At 35.4% G+C, this 24,416-nt stretch overlaps 1 long non-coding RNA gene across 1 annotated transcript; it reads left to right on the top strand.

The window, feature by feature from the left end:
- Nucleotides 1-507: 507 nt before the first annotated feature.
- On the top strand, nucleotides 508-23,171 carry LOC126825743 (uncharacterized). The gene is made up of 8 exons (XR_008788644.1): nucleotides 508-838; nucleotides 4,720-4,786; nucleotides 6,915-7,083; nucleotides 12,644-12,741; nucleotides 15,648-15,767; nucleotides 17,915-18,080; nucleotides 21,565-21,668; nucleotides 22,638-23,171. It is a non-coding gene; the product is annotated as an uncharacterized LOC126825743 (long non-coding RNA).
- Nucleotides 23,172-24,416: the final 1,245 nt, after the last annotated feature.

Consider the following 24,416-nt stretch of genomic DNA (forward strand, 5'->3'; position numbering starts at 1 on the left):
GCGATGTGAGATGCGGATAGATTATAAAGGCTCTAGTGGTGACACCAGAGTTTTCCACAGTGGTTGGTGGGAGAGGGCCTGGTGGACCAATGGAAAAATTTCTAACAATTCCCGTCGGAAAAAAAAAAGATTTTGAATAAGAAATGAACTTATATATAGGAATCGTCACCTTATTGTATGGGTCGCCTGTCTAACTTCGTCGCTGCCAATATCTAGTGTTTTCTTCCCGAATTTTATTGCCCTAGTGAATTTTTTCATTTATTTATTTTAAAAAGGTTACATATAAATTCAGTAGCCTATTTTCTCGCCACTTTAAAGTAGAAATGATTAAAGCAAGGTGGCTTATTAATGTCTCCATTACTGTAAATAAACTGATAATATCAGGCTATATATATTACGATGTGTTAAATGTTGATAATGATGCGCGAATGACTTCCTTCCTATACTTAACACCCCGAAGAAACTGATATCAAAATAGACCCAGTTTAAATATCATTTCCTGAAATATACGATTCAAACGTTAGTTTATGTGATATTAACGCTATAGATAGACTTGAAATGAAAGGATAATTTAAGAAAGTCTTTAAAGATATACCTGCTAAACTTTGATAGAGAAGGGGGTTTTATTTATTAGAATCTTTCTCTTTCCTGATATGAGAAGTTGGAATTTTTGCGTTGGATGTGGTTTGACCAATTATAGCAAAAAACATATTTCTTTTCTACAGTGTCCGTTTTAATTGCGATTTTTGACTGATTAATTGTGACAGTGGACATCCTAGTGAAGGAGGCTTTTGACACTGTGATTTATATGTATCAGGGAATGTAACAGATGGTAAAGGTAAAGTATACACATTTAACAAACCATTTCTTTTTTTTACATTATATTAATAAGTACTAAGTATATATATATTTTTTTATTTGGGCAGGGCACAGATTTTTTAGTATTTCTATTTTAAGAATTCCGTGTATCAGTTTCCAATCGGGTATAATGTCTTTTGCCGATTTTTTTCAGATATGTTGAACAATGGTGATCTATTAATTCATTATATTTTTAGTTTTTTGGGGTAGTTTTATGTTTTACTATCACACGATCATGTAATGTTAACAAATTCAACAACATTGATGGCGTTGTCTCGGAACCAATATAATCATAGTATGCTTTATGCAGCCTTGAAATTCGGGCTCCACTGCTGCACAACCCAGCTGTGAATGTCCCCCCCCCTCCACTTATTTTGTGTGGATTATCGTAGTCCCAGAAACCATCAAATAGAGGCTTATGTTTACTAGGTATTCTCCTCCCGAACCTTTAAAATGAAACACTTTACTGTTTACTAAAGAAATCAAACAAGACGTTGATATACATACGTATTACAAGTAGAGCACGTAATTAATACAGGACTATATAATATACATAATTGATACCTCCATTAACTGTGACATAGGATTGGTCATGAATGTTATTAGATAAATTTTGTTCATCTGTTTTGATAGGTGTATAAAAATGGCAATAGTTGGCCATGTTCTAGGTTAAGCCATGCCCTTTTCTTTTAAAAGGGAGTCGTTATGTCTCAGAAAATTCCTAGAGTTTTTATTTTAATCGCGAGTTTTCCCTTGTCAGTGATGCAGGGCTGTCGTTCGGTTGAGATACAAAACCGAGTTTCGGTGAACACGCTGTCATACAACGTAAAAGAATCCTTGACAGTTGGAAGAGTAGGTGGAAACGTCGCTGTCCCGACAAAATTTTCTTCCTAACACACTGCATGGCATATGCGGAAATATATGACGATAAACCGCGTTTCATTCCCACCTTCATTGTTGCAGTAATGAGTGTAATTAACAAAATTCCTAAACGATAACCAATCACATTAATAAAGACCAATTAACAAAGATTAAGAGAATAAAGGTAAAAAACATAAAAATATAAGGTATAATTGCATAAGAGAGTGAAAGAAAGAATTAAAACAAATACAGAAATACACCAGCATTATATTATCAGCTGTCTCGTTGTAAGACAGTTATATTGAAAATTTCATTCAAATTACTTTATTTTTAGGTAAGTTATAGGTGTTGGAAGATATAGCGCAGATTGTTTATTACCGTAGCAACGGTACTGGACAACCGAGGCTTAATCTCGTTTGTACATTTTATCGTCAATTTTTTATGTGGACATTCTACGTGTCACAATTTTCATCCGATTTTGACGAAACTTGAAATATAGGTTTATCCAAGATCTCGATTCCTGTCGATATTGGCATGTATCGGACAGCAACTTCGTAGACTATGGCCCTTGATTGTACGAAAAATCACGCTTTTAGCGTGTGGACACTCTAGAGGGCACAATTTCTATCCTATTTTGATGAAACCTGCAATGTATGTTTATAACCCAAAGATCTCGGTTCATTTCAATTTTCGCGCATATCGGAACGTAACTTCCTGGATTATAGCCCATGATTGTTCAAAAGATCACGTTTTTACATCGTGGTCCCTCTAGAGGTCACAATATTTATCCGATTTAAAAAAAAAATAGGTTCGAATATATCACCGTTACACCCTTATGATGGTTGAGTTCGAAATTTCGTGAAAATCAGACAGAAACTGCCTGAGAAAATGGCCGCTCCTTGTACGCAAATAGTGTAAGAGTATGTAATACCAAAGTTCTGGGCCCTCTAGAAATCGCAATTTTTATCAGATTTTGATGAAACTTGAAATGTATGTTTATTACCCATATATCGGTTCCTTTCGATATTCGCGCATATTGGACCGTAACTTCTTGGATTATGGCCCCTGATTGTAGCAAAATCGCATATTTAGCTTGTCGTCCCTCTAGAGGTCACAATTTTAATCCGAAACTGCCCGACAAAATGGCCACTCCTTGTATGCAAATAGTGTAAAAGTATGTATAGTAATACCAAGGCTGTTGACCCTTAGAGTCACAATTTTTATCTGATTTTGATAAAACTCAAAATATGTATGTGTTTATGTCCAAAAGATCTCAGTTCCTTTCGATATTCGTGCTTTCTGCAATCTGATTCAAATACAGATCTATTTTCGTTTCGTTGTTTTTATACTGTCGATGGGTTACATTAAAGGAAGATCTGGCCGGTTGTAATGGAAGGTCGCGTCAGCGGTCATATGAGCGGCTTTTGGCCCTATACCGTCAGACATTGATTAACGAATCAGATTTGACGTTTCTAGAGGTTTACCCACAGCTCCGTATACCGCACACCAAGAACTCACCGTAACAGGCCATTTCATTGGCTAATCCTTCACATCATCTACAACGCGGGTTATATAATTACTCTTCCAGATCCCAGTGTTTTGAACTATGAAAAACGAAATAGGGTCTGTGTTTTGATCAGATTTTGTTTCCCGCATTATGTCAACATTTTTTAGCTCGTTCTCTGTTCATCATTTGCAAAATGTGGGCGTATGTTGCATGGAAACCGCTTGTTTTAATCTTTTGGACCTCCTAATCCATTTAAATCTCGGCCATCCGGTTATCTAGAGAGTTGATTACGGGCTTGTTATGTTACTGAATGCTAAATAATCGTTTATATAACATTTGAAGCCAAAATAAAGACATGGAATAGGCAGATTTAGCTCTTACATAATGCATCTTTACTGTTCCTTAATCATGCAGTTAATTACCCAAGTTTTCATTTCATGAGAAGCAGATAACGAGCTAACTTTTTTTTACCATACACTAAAATAAAGACAGATTATTTTTATGGTCTCGTCAGTCCTTTCTATTCGCCTGTATATCCGTTTACAATTCTGGTATTTCTAGTAACCTTTTTCAAATTCAATTTTATGTAACGACTTTTCACCCGGCCACTTTCTCTCTCATCGAAAGCTTGTAAACACTCTATTAGACAGTGTGCCTTTTGTTATTTTTTTAAGAAATATTTTACAAACGTGCTGAGATTGCTCGGCTAGTCCTAATAATGAACGCTTTCAAATTTGAGTAATGATTTTCTCAGAATTACTCGTCTTCTTGCGATAAACTTAAAATGCGTGCTTCAAAATGCTGCTGCTGGATTACTAATTGAAGTGGACTATCCAAATGGAGAAAACAATTCGCACTTCAGAAAAATGCTCAAACTAGGTGTAGATGTTCAATAGGTGAAAATCTTAACCAAGTTTGATGATATTCATTTTCTCTTTAGGCTAAGCAGGAATAGACAATTTGATTGGTAAATACTTTTAAACACGATAACTTCGATTATCACCCAATAACACATTCTACACTAGATATCGCCTGTGTGATAACGTTCAAAGTACTTTTCTTTTATTAAAGGGAACTTCTTTTTGGATCCAGTAATATTGCTGGAGAAATAATGTAATCAGTTTCAGTAAAATTAAATGTATACCAAAGAATTATATTTATTCATTTGTGCGCGTAAGAAAGGGTTGGGTGAGAAATAAAATCTCCTACTTGTCTTTTTTGATATCTCAGATAAGATTCTCTATTTATTGAGTATGAGTGACACAATTTAAGTGTATATAGTTTCATTACACCAATACCTTGACTGGGGTCGATAATGAGCATTTTCTGCTCAGGTTAAGCAGGAACTATGGTAAGCAATTTGTTTCCTCGGTGCAAGTAAATAATGAATGTCATCTATTTATTTTCGGGCTTGTTTCATATGGTTTCTGGTATACTTATATAATATTCTAAATCCTCGAGTTTTGTTCATTTTTTTATTTCATTTATTGCAGATGATTTCAAGTATTCTCAAAGTTTTCACTGTCCTAATTTTAGCTCATATCCTGTTTAACATTTCAGGTAACGCTATATTTTATCAGTCAAAATGCTCGCCAAATGTTGATCAGTTATGCTTGACCGCAATTTATTTATAGTTTTCTTCTTTAATTTAAGAACAAAGGATGTTTATGTAATATTTACTAGTACATTATGTATATTTTTTAAACGACAAAAATCATTTATAAATCATAAAAATAAGATAGAAATTGGAAAAATGAAAAACGCATTTACAGTGAAAATTGGTTTTATTCGAATTAATTAATTAATTAATAGATTATAAAATAATTCATTAATTAAGAAAATAGTACTAAAATGTTCATCATATATATCAAAGAACAGACAACTTTTCTTTCCGGTAGATAAAGATAGTATATCTCCGTGATCACGTCCAAAATGTGTTTCCTTAACTGTCAGTCGCGAATTTTAGACAAATCAGCATCAACCAAAAGGCTTACGAGGAAATACGAGTTTAACTCTCTCTCTCTCGACGCAATAAATGTTTGGTTTTTCGAAACTAACTTCTGACACATTCATACCTTGGTGTCATCAATTATGTATATACAGTGGGTCAGCGTTTCATTAACATTTCTGTATACTTATCAAAGATATAAAGGCAATAAATAGGGCTATTTTGCATAGAGTCGTAGTGATCGTAACGGCCTAAAACCCCAAAACGCCACTATTTCTTTTCTTCTGGCGAATAGAGAGTGTTAAACATAGCACGCGCGATTGTCATAGGTAATTTGTAAACAGTTCGTCTATTGTTGTCTGTTTTTATTTTTAATTTTTAAAGCTATCCAGTCATCTGGATATCGGGTTCATTGTATCTGATTATTACTCACATATTGTAAATTAAGCCAGAACTTTTCCTTTTATACAAATGGACTTTGGCAGGCTACATCGGATTAAGATATCGTTAAATTTTGATTAACAAGGATAATTTTAAAAAGGGTTTATAAAGGTATTTAACCCCTTCAATTATAAGATCCACAGTTACACAGTACACACTTTAATTATAAGGTTCATGATTACACGATTTAATTATAAGGTTCATGATTACACACTTTAATTAGAAGGTTCAGGATTACACACTTTAATTATAGGATCCGTGATTACACACTTTAATTGATCCGCTTTACTAATAGGTCAATGATAATCCAAATGGCGACCCGCTTTAACAGATCACAATGAACTTGAGTAATAAACTACTGACAAAGCAAAATGCTGAATCACAGAAGGAAACAACGCAGTTTAGCTTTAATTTTATGATAATATATGACTATATCTTGAACCACTAGCAATTAGCCAATGGCATGAAGTAAAACACTGCAAAAATGATTTTTTCTTGTACCATTAAGAGATAGTATAATGTAAGTTTCAGGTTGTATCCAACCATCATCTTGTCAAATTGACGTCAAACTCTTCTGTAAACAATTCGCCACTTACTTAACATATTAATACAGGCGGTTTAATAAAATCAAAGCATTTTTCTTTATAGTTTGTTTAAATATTATCAAGCTATTTCTTTTTGATATTTATTACTCGTTTTTGACAGTGATCCCATCTATCAATTTTCTATGCAAGTGTCACATTCTGGTAGTATGTGTTCCCCTTGTAGGATGTCTATTACATACATTCTAAATAAGCGATTTGTATTCTATAAAGTTACTTTCATATTTTTCCGTTTATCCAGACAATGTCCACACAAGAGGATATAATTTTTATACCATATATTTACACAACTCCAAAACAGTTAGATATAACTCTTCTCATACAGCGACACATTTTCCAGAAAGTAAAGCTGTCAGTAACTATTGCACAAAATCCTTCCTCGCCCCAGCCCTCTATTTTGGATGTATATTAGAAATGCAGGCCTTAAAACTATAATTCATGCAGTGTTAATAACGAAACAATGAATTATATATACAATACTGGTACTATTTTAAAAACGATTTCAAAGCGTTGACGTCTAACTACGCAAAAGTGTCCAATATTCTTTAAACATAATCTACTCTTTGGAGACACCGAAGATCCATTTCCATATACTTATTATTGTCTATCTTGTACGTGTGTTTTTCTCTCTTTTGTATTCGATTTTTATGCTTAAAATGAAATTAACATTGAATTATATATTTATTTATTATTTCAGCTTTGTCATGTGAATTTCAAACAAAGTTACGAGGTAAATGGTTTTTTACTGGTGAAAATCGACACACTAACGTGAGAATAAGGTCTAACGTCATCATATTTAAAGCGTCAAGATATGTTAAAATACGATATCGATGTATTGAAAGCAGGGGAAATATTTACTTATTAAAGTAAGCACAGTTTTATATATCATAGTAATTCAAGTATAAATTGCAAATTTCATGTTCGTGCATGAACATGGAATTTATCAGAATTTCAAATAATATTGAACCCGTCGCACCGGTCTCTGGAAAAGGGTTTTAAAATACGAATTTTCCTGCAAACCATGGAATTATTTTATCATCACGTCACATTTTTTTGTCTTGTTAGAAAGTACAATGACCCTAATGATCTTAGAGAACAGGCTAGTGAAGATATGTTGGTCGACCAGAGAGAGAAAGAGAGAGAGAGAGAAAGAGAGAGAGAGAGAGAGAGAGAGAGAGAGAGAGGGGGGGTTATCGTCCACTCAATAATTCGCTTGCGCATAGAGGTCTTTAGTAGTGGGGGAAACAGGAGGATCCGGAGAAAACCCACGAGGTTGGACAGGCGACCCTACTCATTGGCACGTACAACTGGGGAATCGAAACGACGCCAGTTGACTCTATGACAGACCTTATGATTCAACGCCCACGCGCTAACCATTCGGCCATCCAAACCCCCTTTGGGCGAAGAGATAATTACTCTATATAGACGCACTACAAATCAGGAACTAATAACTAATCTGAGACCTATATAAAGAAGCAGTTTGAGACCAGTTATTTAACTCTGAAATTGATTGTGTTCTCATTCAGCAACTTAGCGTCATCTTGTTATTTTTGAATTATGTCTTTTGTTTGTCTACGTTGACCTTTTCCATGTCTAAATCAATGTCTTCACTGACACCGTGACATCCGTAAATCGTACGAAAAGATTAAACCATTATGATCGTTGTGAAGAGAAATGTTACTTTTGTTGACAATTTCCTTCTCGTTTCTCTTCCGTTAACAGCATTATATGGGTTTGTTTATTGGAGAATAATTGACATTATGTTTGACAGTACGAGTACGTCATCTGTCAATGGTCCATATCTATATATTGTTTACAAAATGTGTAAACTCCGTGGTTAATTCTCCTACCCCTGCCATGCATACCCACAGAAATAATAACTACCTTATATTTGTCGCAAAATGACCGAATATTGCGTTAACTCCCATTCCATACCCAATAGAGTATGGATTTATAAAAAAAATGAAAATGTGCTAATGTCAGAGAATACAATAAACAGTTATACAGTACATATTCTCAACATGACACAAATAGAGCAGGTTCCCGGGGGGGGGGGGGTTCAACCTAACTGAAAAGCTAACCAATTTCTATATGTGTCACTAGGTTCCCTATGGGTCACTGTCACAGGATATGAACGTCTGCCACGTCCGTTATGGGGGATGTGGTCAAAAGGACCAAAACAATTGTACCCAAAACTAGGCTAGACTAGCTCGTTTAATAACCGCGTAAAACCTGCTGCAAAATGTTAAGCGTATCAAAATGTATCGAGAATGACCGCTGCCAGACATTTTCAGCGGTGGGGTACCCCGCCAGACGCCACTAATTGCCCCACCCCAAAAGCTAAGCTGGACTAGCTCATGTAACCGCATGCAATTTGTTGCAAAATGTTCAGCATATTCACATGTATCAACAATGACCACCGTCAGACATTTTCAGTGAGAAGGTGGTGGCGTAACCCCGCCAGACGCCCCAAAATTAGCCCATTTACTAACCGCAAAAAACTTGTTGCAAACTGCTCAGCACATGCTCATGCATCAGGAAGGATCACTACCAGACATGTTCCGTGGTGGTATACACCCATAAGATGTCCCTAATAGCCCCCCCCCTCCACCGAACGAACAACAATGACAACCGAGAATATATAGCGGACACAGGGTAAGTTCCTTTCTTATCTAAACTCTTATGGTTATTGTTTTGATACTTTTACTAAGAAAAGACCCAGACATTTTCAGTGGTGGGGTATCCCCGTCAGACGTCCTTAGTATCAGTGAAAGACTAGTGTATGTCTTCTAAATCAGAATGGGAGTCTTTTGTCCAAGGTTCATCATCAGAATTATCAAGAGATGCAGTGCCACATTCGTTCCCTACAATGATTGTCTCATCGCTGTCACTGTCATGTCTGCATTTGCCTTTCAGAATAAACTGCTTGGCTGGCGGAGATCGTCAACCACCTTCCATCCACAATCGGTGGGTGCCAAACCATAACCAGGACAAGACGCTGAAGCCCGTTGCCACAACATGTCACGTAGTTGACTCTTTGGAGTTTCAGTCCAAGACATCCTCTTGATGGCGACAGCAAGCCATAGTCAATGTTCTTGCCATTTTCAAGTGGGTTCTCCTGAAATAAAACTTTGCATACATCACTCGGTGAATCAATGTAGACAAACTGATGATAATATTATTGTAGAGCGACCATCCATATACATACATCTGGTTTTAGTTAAACAGTACAACCTATTTAAGAAGGGTTATTTTGTGTTACAGATAGCCATGGAAGAATTTATATTACCACATTGATTTTGCCAGTCATTTGCACGCGTTTATAGTATCGCGCTTCATCGACATCCCGACACTTGCTCTGTGCGTAAATTCGGCAGACTGAATGGGACGCAACATCAAAGTCCACTTTGCCATGAATGTCTCTCAGATTGATGAATAGGTTGATATAACGTCCAGTCTGGTCTTTCTCTATAATGCCAAGTCCATCATTATGAATTGTAGGATGAGGACCAGTCGGAGGTACAAAAATATCATTACGTAAAAGTGTCAAAACATTAAACATAAGAGTTTAGATAAGTAAGAAACTTAGCCTGTGTCCTATGTTTTCTCAGTTGTCATCGTTGTTCGTTCGGGGGGGGGGGGATTAGGGACATCTTGCGAGTGCACACCACCACTGAATATGTCTGGCAGTGGTCGTTCCTGATACATGAGAATGTGCTGGGCATTTTGCAAAAAGTTTCGTGTGGTCAGTAAATGGACTAATTTAGCTTAGGTTTTATGCGGTTAGTAAATTAGCTAGTCTAGCTTAGCTTTTCGGATGGGGCAATTGGGGACGTCTGGCGGGTGTTCCCCACCACTGAAAATGTCTGGCATCGGTGATTCTTGATACATGTGAATATGTTGAACATTTTGCAACAAGTTTGATGTGGTTAGTAAACGAGCTAGTCTAGCTTAGCTTTTGGGGTGAGTCAATTAGGGTCGTCTGGCGGGGGTACTCGGTGATTTTCTATACATGTGGATATGCTGAACATTTTGCAACAAGTTTCATGCGGTTAGTAAATGAGCTAGTCTAGCTTAGTTTTTGGCTATCTGTTTTTTTAGTCTGGCGGACACGCCCCACCGCCTAAAATGTCTGGATCCAATTCTTTTGCCCCTCTTGACCACAACCACACAACGCGCGGCAGATGTCCATATCCTTTGACAGTGATCCATAGGGAACCTAGTGACACATATAGAAATTGATTAGCTTTTCGACTATGTTGAGCCCCAGAAATTATTATCTCTACTGTGACTAATTGTTTTACCGAGGTGCCAAAATCAGTTTTTTTTTGTTTAAACATATTTTATTGACAAATATCAAAAGGATTGAGCACAAGTTTCAAAAACTTAGAAAAGCCCTTTCCATACATAGAAATGATAGACATTATTTAATACAAACAAGATTGCGAAATAGTATATACAATAATAAATAATTTATAAGTAATATAAGTAAAGTCAGATGAATTATATCGCAAAGCTCTATATAAAATAAGTGAAGAGGTGATAAAGAGAATATAAAATTATATTTAAAACATTGAAAAATAAAGTTTAATAAATGGTATATAAATGAACTGATGCATGTATAAAATGACAAAAAAAATAAAAATAATAATAATAAAAAAATGGGGGGTGCGGGGGAAAAAAAAGAAAAAAAAAAAAAAAATGTTTATCAACTTATTGTCACATTTGTTATATTTCTGTCTCTCTAAATGAATCATTTAAATAACAAGACAGAGGTAATTTTATAATAATATAACAGTTAGTTTGTCAATTTTTAAAAAAATAAATGGGATATAAATGAACTGATGCATGTATAAAATGACAAAAAAAATAAAAATAATAATAATAAAAAAATGGAGGGTGCGGGGGGAAAAAAAAAAAAAAAAAAAAAAATGTTTATCAACTTATTGTTACATTTGTTATATTTCTGTCTCTCTAAATGAATCATTTAAATAACAAGACAGAGGTAATTTTATAATAATATAACAGTTAGTTTGTCAATTTTAAAAAAAAAACAATTTAATTATTCAGTAGAGGTGTGGATATGAAATGGGTTTAGGGATAATGTAACGATATTTAGATTTTTATATAATACTAAGCCGCAAAAGAAACGTCAGGTTGTATGTTACTCTGAATAGACGCATTGCATAAAACTTGCCAAATGTTTTTATTGTATATTTGTGACCAAATCTCCAACTTTACCTGAGCAATAAGGCTTCTTCTCAAACACAGAATTGAACCAAGGAAATATTCTCAAAAACGCAACCTGACTTCTGAGATGGTAATGTGTTCTCCATGATTTTCATGTAACTCATGCTGCGCGTGCTGTTCACCGGGACCAGCCCTATAAAATGCAACCCCATACCTGGTTGAATCATTCACACTACAACGTCAGCAGCATGCCACGATTCACGACAGCTCAACGGAACCAGGTGCTTGGAAGACTCGACGCTGGGCACACTGCCCAAGCCGTTGTCAATCACTTCCAGGTCTATGTTCGGACCATTTACAGGCTTCAGCAACGCTTTCGGGCCGCTAACACCACGGATGATCGCCCCCGAACTGGTAGACCAATGGTTACCACAAGGTGACAAGACCGGCATGTTGTGCGACAGCACGTGCAGAACCCTTTCACACAGGCATCTGGTATGTGGTATCTGGATTATGTCCTCTGATTGTACGAAGAATCGCCTTTTTTTTAGCTTGTTCTCAATCCATCTCTTGCAAAATGTAGGCCTATCTTGCCTGGCAACCGCTGGTTAAATAGGAATTCATTTTACTGCACCCACATTAGTAAGAATTTATCAGGGTTATCACTAAAAGGAACGAGATCCTGTTTCAATGTTGGTTGTCTGAACACAATATTGATTACATCTCAACATTGGTTGTATCTAACAAATCAAATATAAAATTAGATACTTACGTTTTACTAGAATAAAAACATTCTTGTTAATTTAACTTTTAATGCAATGTTCGAGAAACCAGGGTTCAGTTTAAAAAAAAAAACACGTTCCCGATGATCAAGTTCTATAAAATACATGTTACGATTTATATTTGTGTCAACAGAATTTATTATTTGTGTTATAAATCACATCTTGGTATGAAATCTACAATAAAAAAAGAATTTTTGCTGAAAATAGACCACTAAAAACAATATCAATAGAGTGGTGATAGTCTACGTCATATATTTTTTTATTTTAGTATTACTGTAGCAGACATGACTCTCTCCCACCGTCTTCCTGTCATTTCTAGAAGACAATTCACAATTACCTAGAATAGTTGATATTTCAGTTGTGTATACTTTTGTATTCATAAATACAACCCAACTAATAGGAACCAGAATTTAAGTATTAGTTATATATTTATTAACTTCTGTTTTTTCTTCAGAAATACAGCCCACCAAAAGAGGAATCAGACGCTATGTATTGGTTTTATATATGTTGCTGATAATCCACAGGGAGAGTTTCTTGTATCAAGAATGATCGGTATATATCCCTCCCCTTAACGTAATACGTCACGTGAAGGAAATGTGAAGAAATTGAGATTGAAGAAGGTCGTTTTTTATAATTGGACATTACGTGAATTTACGTCAACGTCAACGACCCCGAACTATCATCCTGCTTTACCCCTAAATCTAATTGCCTGCGCCTTCTATGATAATTTGTTGACAACTTTATTGACGTTCTTTCCCCCTGAAATTGGACGGATTATTTGGCAATTGAAGTTGTTTTAGTTTTATTAACACCTAATAAATGCATATGAGACAATCAATTTGACAGTTTGGCATGTGATATGTATTTGATTGGTGAAGAGGAGACGACGGTGACGTCTCCAAAAACTGCGGTTTAGAAATTTTGAAATAAACTTTGAAATCTGTAAAATATTTCCCTTTTATGAAGTTCTTTTAAATATCTCAATTGTCCTCGCTCTTTCACAAGAAAAGGGGCATGTCAATATGTTTTTATTGACCTTTGTCGTACATTTTGACTTTAATACTAGTTTAGATAACAAGGTTAATTATACCAGTAATCACATTGTGAAGTTTATTGGCCTCTCTTTAAATATTCATCTTGTGAATTATTACTTTTGTATAGAACAATGACCCATTCTTGTAACTAAATGTATTCGCTAGGTAACAAATTATGAATACTATTGAAGACAATCCCATATTGTATACTTCTAAAGGATATTATAGTAATCATTCAGAAAATTCCCGAATGATTAATAATTTATTAATATACCATTCATACATGTATACAGTAGATGAAGATTACAGGGCTTCTTTGATTAAGTTTAATTGATCTGATAGGTTATGTTCATTAGTGGTGTGTGTGGGAGGGGGGGGCAAGCTTCTTTATATACTCTTCAAAAAAAAGTAAGGGATATTGAAATGCAAATACCTATGCAGGTTGTTATATGACAAATAGTCATGGACACTTGACATGCTTTGAGAGTATGTTCAAAGATGAAGAACTTATCGCCCCAACAGAACCACAGATCTGCATGTGCGACACGCAATAGCGCCATACACGTGGGAAGGGTTCATTGTCAAATCTGACACTTCAAAGAAAGGGTTGATGAAAACTGCCGCTTGCTGGTTTATCCTATCCATGTTTGCTTTCCTATCGGTTCTTGCATACGATTTACTTTAGTGTGTTACATTTAATTTGATCGGGAGACGTGTTCGCCGACGTCAACGTCAACCGACAACACTGCAAGAATTGGCAGTGGCACTGCAAGAGGAGTGGGTCAGATTGCCCAGATCTTGTATTGCTTCTGAATATCCCCTACTTTTTTGAAGAGTATATTACAAGTAAAACACTTATTGAGAACGTTGACATGCATCCCACAATGTAATTTAACTAATTAGTAATCACACCCGAGCATAGAAAACACATTAACGAAGAATGGGTTGGCCCGTTCGAAAAACGAAAACGATATTACTTAATTTGGCAGTGTGAAATCAGTAGAAATTTAAGTTATAGGTCAACGATTTGAACAATTTTCTGACCAAACTGTTAAAAACTAAATATGCGTTTAATTGTGTAAGGCTGTTCTAGCATGACTTTAACTTGGCATTTAGACAAACTGGGTAGAAGTCAGTCTATTTATATTTTTAAATTTCGTATTTTGTTAAAGAAAAAAATAATATCGTGGGTTGAACACAAGTTTATTTCTCAACATCTTTATATACCAAAAACACTTCTCCAAACAAATGTGTACACCAAATAAATACTCCTGAAAGCAAACAAGTACATGTACATCAAATGTACATGTAATTAAATGGACAAGTCTTGTTATTATGAATGCAGCTTATAAAATGAATGTAATATTACATAGCTAAATCATTATAAATGTGAAACTATTCCTCAAAGAATTTTGTTCTTAAATCCGGTTTTGTTTTGTTATGACGCTCCATAATGTGGTATAAAACACACACTAGGCGACATTAAACGAATCCGGTATAGAATAGAAGGTTATATTTTGACATCTGTTTTATTAATGAATATGATTGATTTCTCTACACGTGTATATTGTCATCCATCATTACAACAACTGAAATATTAACCCATATTCTAAGAATTGTGAAATAGTTACAAGAATGACGGTTTGATATAAGACCCTATTATTTTAATGAAGATCGACGATAAAATAACAAAATTGGCTGTTTTCTGTTTGTTCTGAAACAAAATGTTTTGAATATAGGAATATACAATTTAACTGATTTTCTAGACAAACCCCACAAAATCAAATGTTTTGGTTGTAGCTTTGTTTTTAAATCACTGGGCTAGTCACCCTTGACCCCAAGTTTATTTTGCGCATGCATTTAACAGTATCAAAACTATTACATTAGGGTTCATTATACCGGTAACAAATTCCATAAATTGTTAAGGTCAACCATGTCCATTGTAGTCCCCACCTTTGAGCTTGTACAAGGATGTTCAATTAACTTCTTTAACATCTACATCAGTGATTCTCAACCTTTTTTCGCCAACGGCACACCTTGGAAAACAAGAAAAAATAGCGGCACACCTGACTAAATATATATGTATATATATATATATATAGTTGAAATTTGCAAAATAAAAACATGGCAAGTCATAGACGGCATACAACCGTGGACACAGACAAGTCAAAGACACATAGAAGGATTCAAACTAAATAAAGAAAAACACAGTAATGAATTTACCAGTAGACACCAGTGAATACGCAATTGTGATCACGTGGTTTTTCGCATTTTCTTAGTGTGCTGTTAAAAAGTTCGCGGCACACTTAGGAAGATCTCGCGGCACACTGGTTGAGAATCACTGATCTGCATCCACACAAAAGGAACAGTCAAACAACTTTCCCACAAAGTAATATCAAATGCCTAATTAATTTATGATTTCAGAAAGGGGAAGAGATTCGTTTATCTTTAGTCCTATAGAAGTAAGAAATCCACGATCTATAACTATTAACAATACATGTGATGCTGAAGTCAGTCAACAAAGAAAGTTTATATATAGAAAAGGTACATATTACAATTTTAAAACCAAGTCTATCATGAAATTGACAGTTAGATGTTACACAGTTTTTTGTAATGCAGAATTTACATTTAGAATACCGTGTTGCAGTAAATGTTATCTTGTCATTATCGTGCATTTTTATACGCCCACATTTTCATGTGGACGTATATTGTTGTCGCCCCTGTCCGGACGTCTGTCCGTCAACAATTGTTTGTGAACACTCTAGAGGTCACAATTTTTATCCGATTTCAATGTCACTTGAAATATAGGTTTATCACCCTAAGATCTCGGTTCCTTTCGATATTGGCATGTATCGGACTGTAACTTAATGGATTATGGCCCCTGATTGTACGAAAAATCACGTTTTTAGCTTGTGAACACCGTAGAGGTCACAATTTTTATCCGATTTGGTTTAAACGTGAAATGTATGTTTATAACCCACAGATCTCGGTTCATTTCGATATTCGTACGTATGGCCCCTGATTGTGGGTCCCTCTAGAGGTCACAATTATTATCCGATTTAAAAAAAAAAACGTTTGAATACATCACCGTTAAACCCTAAGGATGGTTGAGTTCGAATTTTGTAAAAATCAGACCGACACTGACGGACAAAATGGCCGCCCCTCGATCGCAAATAGTGTCAAAATATTGTGTATCAGGATTGATGACCCTCTGGAGGTCACAATTTTCATCTGATTTTGATGAAACTTGAAATGCATGTTGATAACCGAAATATCGTGGTTCCTGTCGATTTCCGTACATTCCGAATATATCACCGTTACACCCAAAGAATTTCGTAAAAATTGGACCGAAAATGACGGGACAAAATGGTCGCCCCTCGTTCGCAAATAGTGTCAAAATATTGTGTATCAGGCTTGTGGGTTCCTCTAGAGGTTACAATTATCCGATTTAAAAAAAAAACGTTCGAATATATCACCGTTACACTGTGTTTTTGTCTGAGTCTGAATTTCATGAAAATTGGACCAAAACTGCCGGACAAAATGGCCGCCCTTCGTACGCTAATAGTGTAAACATCTGGTATATCAAAGACCCTCTAGAGTCCACAATTTTGATCCGATTTGATGAAATTTGAAATGCATATTTATAACCCAAACACCTCGGTTCCTTTCAATATTCGCGCATATCGGATCGTAACATCCTGAATTTCGTGAAAATCGGGCCAAAACTGCCGGACAAAATGGCCGCCCCTCGTATCCAAATAGTGTAAACATCTGGTAAATCAATGTTGTGGACCCTCTAGAGATCACCATTTTTTCCGATTTTAAAAACCGTTTAAACATTCCCCCATAATGCAGGTTGAATTCGAATTTCGGGAAAATCAAAATGAAATTGACCGACAAAATGGACGCTCTTTGTCTACAAATTGTGTAGAAGTGTGTAATACGAAAGTTGTGGACCCTCTAGAGGTCACAATTTTTATCCGATTTTGATGAAACTTAAAACATATCTTTATATCCCAAAGATCTCAGTCCATTTTGATATTTGCACATTTCAGGCCATATAACGTTCTGGATTATTGCTCCTGATTGTACAAAAAATCGTGTTTGTTTTTAGCTTGTTCTCTATCCATCTCTTGCAAAATGTGGGCGTATCCTGCCTGGCAGCCGCTGGTATATTTTACATGTCATCATAGAATTTTAAAGGAGAAATCAAGCGGTTCCAGTTTCTATATTTTTATTCATTATACAGTACTGACGCAGTTTCCGTCATGCTCAATACGCGATACAAATTGTTTCGTCTTAAATTAGCTAATAATATGCCGGCTATGACGTTATCAAGGTAGCTGTCATCCACTGTAATATATAAGGCTATAAGCAAGCACTGTATCATTATGTCACGTGTTTACCGAGTACGGAGATCATATTCGGTATCCCCAGCGGTATTGTTCCAATGTACGATCTGTGGAGTAGAAGGTACGATGCTACTGTGGATACCGAGGATGCACGCAGATGGCATTGTTTATAGCTGTCTCTGATAGCTAGCATTAAAATGTAACATGCGCCGTCTTAATTTGTTAAATGAAAGCTGAAATGATTTGTACATGTATCTAAACAATTTACAATGGCTGAAAAACGTCTTTAAACGGTTTCATAATATTGAATCTACATTGCTTTTATTTCCACACTGACAGGAAATGAATGCAGATTACCGAGAAGTATATTGGGTACATGGGGATTTACCTTACGACAGTCATCGTCACTAACTATGGGTCGTCGTAATATCACCATACATTATCTAAATAATAACCATTTAACGATGAACTGTGAAACTAGAGATGGCGATATGTATCTATTTAGGTTAGTATATTTTAAAATAAATTTAAAGAAACAAAAATCTGTTTGTCTAATGATCGATGTTTATACTTATTTCTTGTAGACGAAAAGAAAGAAATTAAAACGCACTACTAACGAGAACCTACAATTGAGTTATCATTTTCTTGATAAAGACGAGAGTATCCTCGTTGAAACGTCGCTTAGTATTAAACTTGTGTTGAGTTAAGGAAATTTAAAAACCTGTCTACCATATTTTGCCGGCTATTATCTTTAACTCTCGTCGATAATTGGTCGGGGTCCGAATAAACGTTAAAGTCTATGCGCGTGACGTGAGTGGTATATGAATGCCTTCCAAACTACAGTAAAATATTTCAATTCCGATCAGTATTAAAAAGATATGAAATTCCAGCGATCTATGCTGATCCCTATGTAAATAGTACATTTTTTTTCTCTTCTCGCTTCTTTTTCTTGACATAATCTGTCATCTACACTGTTCTAAGACATGTCTTCGAAGTTAAACTTTTCGCCATTTTGCCCACTACGGTAGCTAGTTACAGGATCTTTTTAATTCTACCCCCATCTTTATGTTTCGCGGAATCTAATTGATTGGCTCGTTTAATCCAATTAAATCCCAGTAGATTATCTAGCCTTGATTAAAGATGCGTTCACACTGGGGGTTTAATCTGAACTGAATTCAGAATAAAGTCTTATTCCGGATTAAGGCATCCCACTCAAGTCCCTAAAAACCGAACTGAATCTGAAATAACGAGTCCGGTAATTTTTCAGGATTCATTCTGGAACAATTATTCTGAATAACGTGTTATTCGCAGTCAACATTTGAGTTTGGCGCGCTTGATTCAGATCAACTGGTTTACCGGAACCGAATAACTTTGTACGCATGTTCACTTCTACTCCCGCTTTATCGCTTGGTGGGAAACGTGATTGGAATTCGATATAAGAGTTGGCCGTTGCGCCGCTCTCCGGGCAAAAATTCCCTGACAGCACACTGTATGGCGCATGGCCGTCTTCATTAGCCCAGTCGGAACACAAAAGTAGGACGTTAAACTTTATTTCATTTCATTACTTTTCAGTTATGGAATGTATTTTCGATAGTACGTCGAGAGTGAAGAACATGTGCATATTTATTGATGTAATCATACTCATTCGCCTTTGATTCTGTGCCGACGAAATCGTGCCCCCCCCCCCTTCAATGTGAACGCACCTTTAGTTAAGTGAACGTCACCCTTGGTGGATAATTTCTGGGCTTATAAAGTGATGAGCTGAGGTCACAAGATAATATTTTATGTATCTCAGCTATATCTTGTCATGTAGATCTAGGGGGTGGTCCGGGCAAAACGTTTGGCTTACTAGTTATCCCCAATTGCTCCGTGTGTGTGTGTTTATGGGGCGGGGTGGGGGGACTAATTGGAAAGCACTAATCTTGTTACCGTGTAGTAATGCACTAAAAGTTTTATATTCTCACAGGGGTCGTAAAGGATCAATCGTTTTGTTTTTAATGCACGAAATAATATTCCATAGTTATCTTTAATATCATACGATATAATCTCTATATCCCATTGTTGTTATTGAAAAATAACAATTGGATTTGTTATACATATGTTCTACTATTATTTGTATTTTTTAACAATCACGCATTTTATTTATTTAGATATGCTACTGACCTTTATATCAAATATTAAAAATGTTATAAAAAGAGACACGTGAAACACGGTACGAACCGTTTAACTCACACCATCCCGTCAAACTTTTTCCTGAATTTTGTGACGTCAAGATTGTGTGGGCTATTATACTATGATGAATTGATATGTGTTAATTTCTATCGATGGATCATGCTGTTAGCAAGCTTGACACTTAATTGCGTATTTATAAGCTAATAAACACAGAATTTTAGTAACATTGACTTAATATTTTCCGATCTTTCTTAGCTAACTTGCCCCCGACAAGAGAGGATATTACACTAGGATTATATATTTCATTTAAAAAAGAAAAACAAAAGGTGTCATATTAAACTGAAGAACAATTAATATTAAATCAGACAATTGAATATTACTTAGCATTTTTGATGTTCTAGAAAATGTGTTTTTGTTGGGGTTGTTCCATGTTTAACTTTCACTATGATTTATTCTAAGAACCACATAGTTAATACATACATCATTGCCTGATAAGATTGGTTGAAACGTCGCTCAGTAATAACCTGTAATTCTATTCCATTGACCTGCGTTATACATACCTGATAGTAATCTGTATTTTCAATAAAGAGACATTGTCGCCAATTGATAAATATATCACATGAATTGATTATGAAGTTCAATAGGGTATACATTAAAATTCAATTTTTGATTCATTAGTCTTAAAGGAGGTCATCGTATTCTAGCGTTTATTCTGATAATATCATAAGTCTAGGTTTATTATAGCATTATTTTCTTGTTGAAAGTGACAATGCCCCATTAAAGGCTGGATGCGGCATTTACATTTTCGTTAAAATATAAAATTTCTCACGGCTTAATGCACGCTAAATATGTACTCCGACTGAGTATTTCACTTTTAATTAAGAAAACAGAATCAAAAATACCAGTGCTTGATAATCTCCTGGCTTGGATTCAATCGGATTTAAACTAGGTCCATTGGGTTTCTCTGTTACCGATGAACACTGAACCATTTTTGAACTGATTTTCCAATTAGAGTTTTAACCTTCACAATACTGTAATTTGCAAGGGTTTCTTAAAGCGCTAAATGACTCATCGAGCCTTTAAATGTTGTTATATCAATTTGAGAACGAAATAAAATCTATTCTATAAAGTGCATGTGTAACTGAATCAAATGTAACAGTCACAAGCCAGGTCACTGATCTTACCATCTTATCAGGGTAATAATGCATTATAGTTAGTCTCTATCATCCAGAAAATATTCTATGAACATTAGTTTGGATCAATCTCCCAAACAGAGTTGTCTTCCCTTGCAGTCCACACTGACTATGGGGTTCTGAGTGACCGAGACTACATAATAGTAAGATATAGAAGGTATTCATATACATATTATGCTGCCTCGCACACGACCCGAACCAATGCCGTCGCGAATGTAACGCCGACTAACGATAGTAAACACAGACATAGCAATGAACAGGTTTTGAAATGCAAAGTTATGGTTCCCAATATATAATATTGGAATAACCATGTTCGATACTCAACTTGATTTGAAGGACACCTAAAGACACCTACGCACGGGCGAATTGTGAAACAAAATTGTATCATATGTTAGTCCAGAAAAGATCTAGCCTGTGTCGAGTGGACTTTAAACTCCACCCCACCCCACCCCCTTTCTCTCTTTTTTGTCCCAAATTGACCAGTATCCTTTCTATTAATGCTAGGATCGTAGTAAATAAACGTTTTCAACATTTCAGTATGCAAACATTTTTGTTACAGCAAATTACCCCTGCACTTAAAGAAACCCACAGGGTACATGTTAAACATGCTATTTTAATTTACAGAAGAGCCGCTTTCTATAACGTGACCACGGATGCCGTTATGTGTTTTTATATAGTACCAGTGGTTGATGACCCTTATTACAGTTACCAGATGACACGTATTATAGGTATGTCTATGTTATAACAGTAATCAGATTACATGTACAGACCTTATGTTAAAGGACAATATTGGTACGAGTCATTATCACATATGTGATAGAACTGGTTAAACACGTTCCAAATATTATTTTATCACAGAGATCATTGCTACGATAGATGAGTAATCAATGTTTCAACAATCTGAAGTACGAACGCAAAAGGAAAACACTAGTTATCCCTCTATATAACTGATCGAAGACCAAAAGTTGTTGTGTGAGACTGAAAGGATAACTGACAATTCAAAAAAGTAATTGAATGTCATTAGATAAGAGAACACGAGAAAAATAGAAACAGTCCGTACATTCACGTGTGTTCATTCATTCTATACTTATAAAAACATGGTAATGCACGGACATTTCTATTTTTCTTTCATGTTCTCTTATCTAGTGATAGTCAATATTGTTTATGAATTGTCAGTTATCCTTTCACAGTCTCACACAACAACTTTTGGTCTTCGAAGGAATTATTAGTGAGCAGAAATTCGCCCATGTATCTGTTATCACTCGTCACTTCAGTCAGTTAGATAGAAGGATAGCTCGTGTTTTCCTTTTGCGTTCCTCACTTCCGATTGTTGAAACATTGATTACTCATCCATCGTAGCAATGATCTCTGTGATAAAATAATATTTGGAACGTGTTTAACTAGTTCCATCACATATGTGATAATGACTGGCACCAATATTGTTCTTTAATACAGCTGCGAGATTACACAGGTGATATAGATAGACCTAGGTTATATTCAAATACGCAGACAAACCGTGTTATAGCTAGGTTTAGTTTGTGCTAAAGCATTTTAAGAATATATGGAATTGCAAATTTATCTAAATACTCTATAGAACTGAAACTAGTTCTCATAGACCTAGATTTGTTAATAATAAAGATGTATGTATCAGAAATCTAAATGTATAACATTGTTTAATATTTAAATATCTATTTCAGCTGGTAATATTATGGAGGGACAGGTACGTACAGTACCGAGAGGTCAACCGTTAAATGTTCACCTGGACTGCGATATGATTGATAGTCCAGCACGACCAGAATATCTTTACAGACTAGATACAATCCTGTAAAGGGAAGAAACTCCATTCGGTGTTTCTTCGCGATGAGAAAACTGACGATTTGTATAGATTGATAAAACGTACTTTAGTCGATGAAGAAAGGGTCAATAATAACTACTGCTATATCTGTGGAAAATAACAAGATCAATAGCAATTTATTGTTTTGAGTTGTTAAATAGGGCATGATATTTAAAATGGCAGTTACTGTAATTTGCTCAGTATTTATATAATACTAAATGTCGTGAAAGTGTTTTGATTTTGTAATATTAGTAGATTTAAATAAAAGTGTGTTCCCTCTCTAGTCCTTTATTCCACTCACGAAACATATTTTTATCGAAAAGCTTTACCTGTATAATTATCAGGAAATTATAGGCCCAATAAGAAACCCACAATAAAGTTAATACGTTAATTATTATTGAGCGTCTACCATTGTTTTGCAGTTCATATAACAACGCATGCGCTTGTTGTATATTTTAATATATATATTGTGCATCCTCTTTGCTTGATTGGTATAGAGGATATTGAATTCGGGAGAGACGATTTGCCCAATACCACACCATCCTACCATGTACTACCCCCTTCTTGTGAAAAACTAACAGAATACTTCACTTATATGTATATAAATATAAGTACAGATATCAACTCTCGGTATTGAATATTTCCCCCCCCCCCCCAAAAAAAAAAAATAACAATAGTACGAATTGAACAACTATATCATTATTAACTGTTTAATCACTGTCAGATATTTTCCCCCACAGGGGTATCATCAGTACATAACATAACAATATTAACAATAACGATAACGTAATACTAAGCAACCTCGTCATAGCGACGTTATGTATAGTAATCCGGGAAGAAGTTAATAGTTGGGCAAGTTTGGTCAATTACCTTTTGCATTGAGTTTTGCTCCGAACATTTTAATGAAACTAACCTCTTTGGTTTCAAGCAAAATCGTGTCATGCAAATGTTTACTCACGGGTATCATTCTATTTTCTGGAATTTTGATTTGAGAGCGACGAAGATTAATTCTGTGACTTCTGGTCGGTCTTTCCAATATATCGTTCACCGCATCCAGCACACACCACATTCTTTGAATAACAATTCATGTTTTGCCTAATTGTAAATGTTTTACTTGGGGAGATCGTTATACTGGTTCTTTCGATTACATTTTCGCATAATTTACATGTTTCAAAATGCGGCGCGGCAAAAGATGTAAATTATGTGATGATTTAATCGAAGGAACAAGTATAACGATATATTGGAAAAACGGACCAACAACTAAGTCGCAGAATTAATCTTCATATATACTAAGCAGTAAAAGAAACGTCAGGTTGGTATGTTACTCTGAATAGACGCATTGCATAAATCTTGCCAAATGTTTTTATTGTATATTTGTGACCAAATCTCCAACTTTACCAGAGCAATAAGGCTCCTTCCCATACACAGAATTGAACCCAGGAAATGTTCTCAAAAACGCAACCTGACTTCTGAGATGGTAATGTGTTCTCCATGTTTTTTATGTAACTCATGCTGCACGTGCTGTTCACCGGGACCAGCACTAAAAAATGCACCCCATACCTGGTTGAATCATTCACACTACAACGTCAGCAGCATGCCACAACTCACAGCTCAGAGGAACCAGGGACTTGGAAGACTCGAC

The sequence above is a fragment of the Patella vulgata genome, chromosome 6, assembly GCF_932274485.2.
Source record: "Patella vulgata chromosome 6, xgPatVulg1.2, whole genome shotgun sequence".
NCBI lineage: Eukaryota > Metazoa > Mollusca > Gastropoda > Patellidae > Patella > Patella vulgata.